A 9,684-nucleotide genomic window follows, 5' to 3' on the forward strand; every position below is an offset into this window, starting at 1 on the left:
TTAAATCACCTTGCGAAAATCTTATTGGCGAAAAATTACATTCTAAAAATTAAACAAAATTTTCGGGGGCTCACATCAAGGCTTCAAACAACATGGCGGAATATGAGGCACTCATTGCCGGCCTACTCCTCGCCATTGACTCAGGTGCTGACAGCGTCAACATCTTCAGCGACTCTCAATTAGTCGTTAACCAGGTCAACGACAGCTTCCAAGCCAAGGACCAACAGTTAGCGGCATATTTGGGGTACATCAAAACACTGCTCAAAAAATTCAAATTTCACACCATCACACAAATCTCCAGGGAAAAGAACGCCAAGGCTGATTCACTGGCGAGACTGGCTACCGCCCAACCACATCAGAGTCCAGCGGACACAAGAGTGGAATGTCTTGACAAGCCGAGTATCACAAAAACCCTGGCGGAGATCTTCAACATTGAGGTCAATCCCAGCTGGATGAACGAAATTATCGAATACAAGCGCAACGGGACATTGCCAGAGGACAAGGTCAAGGCACGACAGCTTCAGCGGAGAGCAACCAGCTACAACATCCAGAACGGCAAGCTTTACCGCCAGGGGTTCACTCACCCCAACCTCCGCTGCTTAACCCCAGAGGAGGGAAAGGTCGTCCTGGCAAGAATTCACGGCGAAGAATGCGGAAACCACTCGGGCGCCAGATCCTTGGCCAATCGCACAATGCGACAAGGCTACTTTTGGCCTATACTCGGTGACGACGCCCGGCAGATATCGAGATCTTGCCACAAGTGCCAACAGTATGCTGATCTCCCACATGCACCAGCAGAACCGTTGTCAATCATCATCGGCCCATGGGTCCACTCTACGTGGGGCCTCGACTTGATGGGAAACTTTCAAACCGCCAAGGGCCAGTTCAAGTACATCATTGTTGCTATCGACTACAACAGCAAGTGGATAGAGGCAGCGCCACTGACGGCAATAACTACCGCCAAGGTAATTCACTTCCTCTGGAAGAACATCTATTGGCGCTATGGTGTCCCACATACAATCATTACGGACAACGGCACACAGTTCAACAACAAGGAACTCATCTCTTTCACCGCCAATCTTGGCACCAAGATGAGTTTTGCATCTGTCGCTCAGCCCCAAACCAACGGCCAGGTCGAAGCAGCAAACAAGATAATCAAGAAGCTGCTAAAAAAGAAACTCGACACCGCCAAGGGTTTGTGGGCGGAGAAGCTTCCAGAAGTACTATGGGCCATCAGGACAACTCCAACTTCCGCCACTGGTGAAACCCCCTTTTGTATGATGTTCGGAACCGAGGCTGTCCTGCCTATTGAGGTAACTCAACCTACCGCTAGGGTCGAAGCTACTGCCCCGAGACCAACAGCGACGGCGTCAACCTCGACAAGGACCTCCTAGAGGAAAGACGACATAAGGCCCATTTGCACAATCTGCAAAACAAACAGCGGATATCACGCTTCTACAACACCAGGGTCAGAGCCCGGAACCTCCAACTGGGGGACTGGGTAATGAAGGAAGTAATTCCACCGCCAACAAAACTCCGCCTAACTTGGGAAGGTCCATACAAAATTGTGGAAGTCGTCAGCCCTGGCACCTTCTACTTAATGGACAAGGATGGCGTCACAACGACCCACCCTTGGAATACCGAACACCTTCCGTATTACTACAAATAGTCGTGCCGCTACCCGCGAGCATATTGACTTAGCTAAATTTTTGTTCAATATTTAGCTAAGGGAAGCTACCCAACGGGTACTACCCCTCTTTTGTAAACGCTGATCAGTCAGCTATCAATGAAACGAGGAATTATTCAAACCATTGTTACCAAGTCTAGCACAAGGGCAACTGGCAACGCCAGCAATCGTCAGCGGACCACGTCCGCTACATTGTGCACTTGGACCAATCTTAATTCCTTTAATGTTTCATTGATTTGCAAAAAAAAACTCCAAGTCAAAACTCTAGCGGCACAAGCATATTATGGCAAACACGAAATTTCAAAGTTTCATTCCATATAAGGGGTTGGGACTACCCACCCAAAAATATTCATTACAAAACTTTGGGCCTCAGCGGCTACAAAAAGGAGCTCCACATCTCATGGGTTGGCTTCAGCTTCTTCACCTTCGACGTGCGGCGGCGGATGTGCGCGGCTCGTTTGGTCAGACCCTCGGGCAGTTGGACTTGGAGTCTCTATTGTGCCATCCGCCCGAGTGTGAGCGGCCAGGAAACTAGCACGGGACACCTCCGACTGGGTAGGAGGAGGAGTCCGCTGGGAGTCACCCGCCGGTCGAGAGCCACTCTCTCCGCTCCCCGAGCGGGCACCTTCAGCTTGAGCAGGGACCACACTCTTCGCCGGCGGGACATTCTTCGCTGGCGGGGTTTTCTGAGCCAACGGCACCTCGGGCTGGGACGCCTTCACCCAGTCAATAGCGCCCTTCTTTTTCAGCATCTCTACATTGGCTAGGGCCCCAGCCTTCGCCGCCTCATTCATCGCATTCTTGTAATCCGCCGACTGTTTGAATGCTTCAACAGCGGCGGTTGCGGCGCGGTCCCCTTCAGCTCTCAGGCGGGCAACCTCACCCTCCAGCTTCTTCACCTCGGTTAGTTTGGCGGCTGACTCCCGCTGCAGAATGTCAATCTTCTTATCCTTGGCGGCCACCCGCTCCTGCAGCAGGGACAAATCTCGCTCCGTCTGGGCGACCCTAGCATTCTGCTCCAAATCCCGCTTGATGGCCACCGCCAGCTTACCGCGGGCATCTGCAGCATCACAGTCCGCCTTGGTCAGGCGTCGTTCCACCTCCACCAGCCTCCCCCTCGCCTCCGTCAACTCTCTCTCAAGACCCTGGATCTCCTCCCTGAGTTCCCGCTCAACCCGGGGCTGCTTCGATGCCGCCAGGAACATTTCGTTCAACCCAACCGACAAGTGACCGAACGCCGAGCTGAAGGGCGACTGCTCAATAGCCGTTGGGCGCGAAATCCCAGCTAGGCCGCCAAACCCTAGCTGCTCGCAGAGATGGTAAAGGAATTCCCGCTCACTGTCGGTCATGAACTCTGCGTACGCGGCGAACGAATCCAAGTCGCTCACGGCAGCCTCTCTCTCCTCGACCACGGGAGCCTTGGGCGGACCTTGTCGCGCCTTCTTCTGTTGGCGGGCCCCGATGGTCCCCACATCATCCTCCTCTTCCTCATCGGCGGAGTCGTTTTGGCGACGCCTTCGCTGAAGCACCCGTGTGCTTCCAGCAGTACCAGGCCTCGACTCCCTTGCCGGCTGCTCCATCCCAGCGGCGGTGCCGGTCCCCACTCGCTGCACCACTCTCTCCCTCTGAGGCCCACGACGGCTGGCGGGCTCCCTCCCTTTCTGTGGCGCGGCTGTAGTAAACCCCTTTTTCCCGCCGGCCACGTGGCCCCCAGCTTGGGCGACGGGCAGGCCGTCATCACCAAGGTGGGAGTGATGCGGCATAGGTAACGCCACCGGAACCTCGGACTGGCTCAACTCCAGTGTTTCCGGATTCACCACCGTCTGCTGAGCCGCCAGCCCGGATGCATACATCGTCTCCAAGAAGTTATCAATCTCCGCACGGTCCATAGCTTTGGAAAAGGCGTCGCGGCTTCGCGTGTTACTCGGCGGCGTTTCTAAAATAAAAAAAAACAACCGGTTAGCCTGGGACAATCTGATTGAGGATACAGTGTGGCGGAGATTTCTTACCAACGGCACGTGTCAGGCGTTGGTCGACCAACAACTCCCAACCGGAAAAAAGGCGAAAGTCCAGCAGGTTGCGATTCCGCCAACAACCTCTGATACGAGCCACGCGACACTCTTCTTCACGCGTCAGGTTATAGCGCAAGCCCGCTGCACAAACAAAAATTGTAATCGTAAGAAGAGTACAAGGATATGGGCAAGAGAAACCGCCAATTATGTTCGGCGGAGACCGACAAACAACCTCGAATAGGCTGAAACTCCGACTTAATCCTATACGTCGGCTCCCCTTCGTTGGACCCGGCTTGGTATTCCCACCCTGCCGTGGCAACACAGAAGGTCCCCCGCCAGTAGGACATGGAGTCCCTCAGATTCTCGATCAGCTTCGGCGCCCCCGGGCGGCGACTCAAATTCACCTGCCCCCTGCAGCCTTGGCGCTTCACATACACCAGCTCGTAGAAGTGCAGCACTTCCGCCACGGTTGGTCCCTCACAACCAGACAGCCGCCATAGTGAGTTCAGCGCTAGCATTAACCGCCACATGTTAGGGCAAATTTGCCCAAAAGCAAGGCCAAACTCGCACACCAAAATTTGAAGGTTTGGCACCAGCGGGAGTGTCACTCCTTGGCGGAATATCGCCTCATGCACGGCGGCAAACCCCTCTGGAAGCATCGATGCCTTCTCGTCCACCGTCGGCGGACGCAGCTTTACCACGCCCGGCAACCGATACATCCCTTTCAACCGATTGACGGCGACGGCGTTCATCCGCCCACCTGCCTCGTCAACATAGGTACCGTCGGAAAGGACCCACGCTGACTCGGCATTCTCTCCCGCCACATCTCCCCTGTCAGCGGAACCACTGGCGGCACTGTTACTCGCTAGCCGCTCGTCACGCCTATTTTTGGCAGCGGCGGCTTCCCCTGCCCTAGAACTCTCAGGACGCGAGACACGACCCATGGCTACTTCCCAAGGTATTGTTTGTAGCGGCTCAACCTCTAGCGGTTCTGACAGTGAGGTTCCTGCATGGGCAGACAGACGCAACGAGTCAATAAATATTCTATCCGCCACGCCGAGCGACACGTCAGACCCGGAATCCTCACTGCTCGAAATCTCTATGAAGTTAGCCATCCCAAACCCTAAAACCCAAATTAGTTAGCTCAAACAAGATCTAGCCTACGCCTACATCAGTTATAACCAAGAACATCAAGAACAATTACCCAGAAAAAGCCAAAACAAGAACAACCACACTCAACCCAGATTCGACCATCTAGCAAATCCCTAAACACAAACCCTCTGCCAAACACAATAACCCACACCCAAATCTCACTTTACACCCTCAAAGCACACCAGACAACAAATAACGCCCCAAACGCAGAATCAACAAAACCCAGAAATCACCAGAACCAATGGAACAGGAAAGAGGATCAAGATACCAACCTCAAAGGCGAAAACTTCGGTATGATGGCAAGCAGTAATCTTCGATAAGGGAAATCTTCGTCTTCCTTGGTACGATAACTCCAATCCCAGCAGCCTCCTTTAGTCTCCTACGAACAAGGCTTGAAGACAACAGTAGGGTTTGAAGCTTTGACAAAGTGTCAAATCTCGCCGTGTTCTCCCCCCCCCCCCCTTTTATGTCAACATCAAAGGATTCTCAACCGTTCACTGAAAAACGACACCGAGCACCAGCCGTACACGTGTCCCACGTATCCACTTACTCTCCGGATTAACCGAGGCGTCGCCTCGGTTACAAAATCCATAATTACTCGCATTAATGGCGAAAAGACGGCCAGGCTTAGGAGACACGCTTCCGGACGCTAACCCTATGGGAGTCGGCCACGTGTCAACCACCATCAGATGAAGCGTCTAGTGGAAGTAACCACTGGGGGGGAGATCACCAACCGTCAGAAGTCTCCGCTGAGCGAAACCCCGCCAGCGGAACTTCTCCCTTGTCTCCGTCCAAGTGACGAGGTCTCCGCTGAGCGAAACCCCGCCAGCGGAACTTCTCCCTGCTGAGCGAAACCCCGCTAGCGGAGCTTCCCCCTTTTTTACCCTCCAAGTGACGAAGTCTCCGCCAGCGGAACTTCTCCCTTGTCATTGTGCAAGAGGGCCGTCTTCCGCTACATGACACACCGCTAGCGAAACCCCCTTTTTCATCTTGCAAGCTGCGTATTTTGTTCAGCGCAATACCGCTCAACAAAATACCGCCAAGCACGTCTACTGGACGCTACTTCTTGCTACAACCAGCGGGGGGATATCCGCCAGCGGCGGATCCCGAGGCCACGCCTCACTCTGACAACGACCGCCACGCGGCGTTACGGTCAGACCGTCCCTACGGGACACGGGGACTTGTCAACAGTCTACGACGGCCCTGATCAGGTACGTTGACCCCCGTAACTTGGGTACTAAGATTGGGCTCGCTACCCAACACCCTCTGCTCCGTGCAGCTCCCCCTCAACAAACAATTTACCGACCATCCGGAGGTCTATCTTAGCCGGGGAGCGGGGGACTCCCTGGGGGGCCTAGCAGGGGCCCACCCGAAAGGGTATAAAGCATTTGCTCAGTGAATTCATGGTTGACAACGCACTGACGCTAATTATGCTGTTGCATGTCTAGTGGAAGATAACGCTTCAAACCGCCGAACAACTCCCCAACCAAGATTGCCCTCCTTGACTGGGGACTTGGGGGACTTGTACATACATATACATTGACAAGCATAATTAGCTATAATGGGCTACGCTCATTGTACCGCCAGAGGTACTTATTCCCGCCAAAGGAATAGCCTACAGATACACTGCCAGGCGAGCTACCGCCTGAGCCTCGGATCACCCCCAGATCACTGCCGACGCGCCGCCACGCGCCGTGTCAAGATAGCATCAGAAGCTCCTGAAGCTGAGAACTGAAGCACATCAGTCCCACATCGAAAACAAGGAGAAGATCAGCCTTCTCCTCACCTATAAAAGGTTTTCTCCTCTCTCCTCATTAATTACGCATTTACTACTCATTTATTGTTATGCTGTCTATATGCATTGACTGACTTAGGCATCGGAGAAGTGAAGACCGCCCAACGCGGTCTCCCTCTGACGCCCTGTCTTTCGTTTGACAGCTAGCGAAGATCATCATATCTACAGAGTAGCGGTCCGCCCACCGGACCCGCGTTGAACGAAGGTTCGGCTACCGCCGGACTTTGAGCATTAACATTATTCTTGGAGAAACTTTGGTAGCAAGAATCAACATAGCCTTCCGTATAGCTTGTAGTATCTACATGACAAATAATCACATCATAAATAATTTGAAGCACGGTGAAGTTACAAATAAGAAAGAGATAATTTAAGTAGAAATATAGGTACCAGAAATGGAGGGTTTGGTAATGGTGGTCATGACTTTGCTCATAGAGCTCACGCAACTACGAGTACAACCATAGGCAACATCGGAAGTTGGATCAATCTTGCAGGTAGTCATGCAAAGGCCGAAGCATGCTGCATAATTTTAAGGGATCGACTAAGTTCATAGCGCAAGAGATGACACACTTTTTGGCACATGTTAGAGTACTTATGTCCAGAATGACTATAGAGTCTTGAGGAACTGGGGCTGTTGCTAATGAAAGCACAAGCATGCCTAGAAATGCAACACATCTCAACACATTAGTACTAGCCTCCATTGTTAAGCTCTCTTCTCTTATATTGGTTTTCATTATGCTAGCTAGTTTGCTTTGTTGTTGGATGAAGTGAAAGTTAACCTCATGTCTTAATTTATAGGGTGATTCAGCCTGATTCTCTTGCCATCTATGGAAATGCCATCAATTTCCATTATTTGGTATGTGTTAATGCTTGGATCCGTTGGGGATCTAATTAACGATAAGTAAAGGAGAGAGAGAGAGGGAGAGAGTGACACAAGATGTATAGTGGTTCGCCTCCGCATGAGCGGGAGACTACGTCCACTTGAAAGCTATACTAGTGTGTCGGGCCTTGCGGCCTAACAAGATTACAAAGTATGTAATGGGATGAATGAATGTGTTGAGTTGTGGGAGGAGGCATTCCTTTTATAAGTGAAGGAATGCTTCTCCTTTACATTGTTTTCGATGTGGGACAAGAAACCACACTATTCTAGTCTAGAAAGCCTAGTTGTGAGGGCATCTTGGCAAGGGCGGGAAGGTGGCTTCCCGGTGGCGGATTTGCGACTTCCAGATACCGCCGCGTAGCCTGAACATAGGGCTATACGATGCATGTCTCGGTTGGGCCTTGCCATGTCTTGTGGATGTCCCAAAGTGGGTGTTACTTATGCTTGGTGATGTAGTAAATACTCCATATTATTGGAGGTATGTACAGTATGAGAATGAAAATCTAGGATAATCCATGGAGTTTCATTTTCATGCTCGTATTAACTTGTTGCAGGATTTTCTTGCCATACGTAAGAGAGAGTCCTGGTTTTTCTTCCAAGTTATGTAGTTCCTTTAGATGTTGTTAGCAGGTGAATATTGAATTGTCTTATCTATTAGCAAACAGGAAAGCAAAAGAGGATCTATTAATATGAATATATGTTTCACAATTGCCTTATCTTGGCCATTAACATGTAAATGTGAAATTTCCCTTGCAAATTTGGAGTACCACAACTTTCATAGAAAATGAATTTTGATAAAGAAAATTTAATAACTTCAGAAAATAAAATTAAAGTTAAAAATGCATTCAACGTTGAGACAAATATACCCTTAACTTTAATGGCTTTTAACGGGAGAGTTGACGACAGTGAGTTAAGTGTAAGAGAATGTTGAATGTGAGTAAGTTAAGTGTCCAACATGTCAAATCTCAGTGATCATTAGTGATTTTTTGCCCATCCCAATTGCTTAATCTATGCAATTTTTTCTTGTAATTTTTTTTTTATCAAATCAACAACTCATCCCAATTACTTACAAAAAATTATCTTTTTTTAGGGTTGGGAAGAAATTGTATTTTTTTCTTTAATAAAAAATAAATATATAAACCTCTAATACAACACGATCCATATTGGTCAATACTAATGACTGTTAATTGGGAGATCCAAACTTTTCCGTCTGATCTTTTTTTTGGTCAAATAGTTCATTCATTAACAGAGACATGCAGTACTACAAGTATAGATGTGCACAAGAAAGCAAGAGTACTCCTAGGCCCAAAAGCCCAATAGACAAAAACTTAATTAACTTACATCTAGCACAAAATAAAAAACCTAGGCCTAAAAGCCCAACAACAACCAAAACAAGCCCTAAATCTAGAACCATGTAGAATTGTAGAGAGAGTAGCCACCATGGCTGCTGACCACCAAACTGCAGAGAGGATAACATTGACCAAGGCTTCACTTCAGGATGCCAGAGGTTTATCCACCATCATTCTCCATATCCGAATAGCCTGCAGATGAAGGACAAAGTTACCAAAAGACATAAAAAAGGCAATCGTGGTGGTGGAGACCACGGAGCAACACAAGGTCACTGGTCTGGCTGATAACCATGGGGATCATAGTGTAAATCTGTAAAACTAATCTGAAGGTTGAAGATGAAGCTTTAGGAATTTGAGAGAGAATTTTGGCAGCATAACACTGTATTTTCCATTAACATAGTCTCTGAAAAAAAAAAGATACAATCTGCAGGTATTTATACTACTCTAATTAAGCACAAATCACAGCAAAGAAACTCCAGGATTAACAAACCGACTACTCTAACAAACTACCAGCCTGGCATGCTAATGCGTTACAGTTGTCAAGAAGTTTCTGGATCCACGCTGGACATATAATGCTGACAAGGATGCTGATTCATGAGCAATGCTGACAAGGATGCTGATTCATGAGCATAGCTCAACACCTCCCCTCAAGCTCAGCAAGGGTGAACAAGCTGAGATTGGTACTGTGTTGTTTGAAAACAGGTGTATGCAGACCTTTAGTAAGAAAATCTGTTGTTTGATCAGTAGTAGGCACATATTGTAGAAGAAGATCTTGTCTTTGTACTCTTTCTCTAACAAAGTGGAAATCATTA

The sequence above is a fragment of the Rosa rugosa genome, chromosome 1, assembly GCF_958449725.1.
Source record: "Rosa rugosa chromosome 1, drRosRugo1.1, whole genome shotgun sequence".
NCBI classification, from domain to species: Eukaryota; Viridiplantae; Streptophyta; class Magnoliopsida; order Rosales; family Rosaceae; genus Rosa; species Rosa rugosa.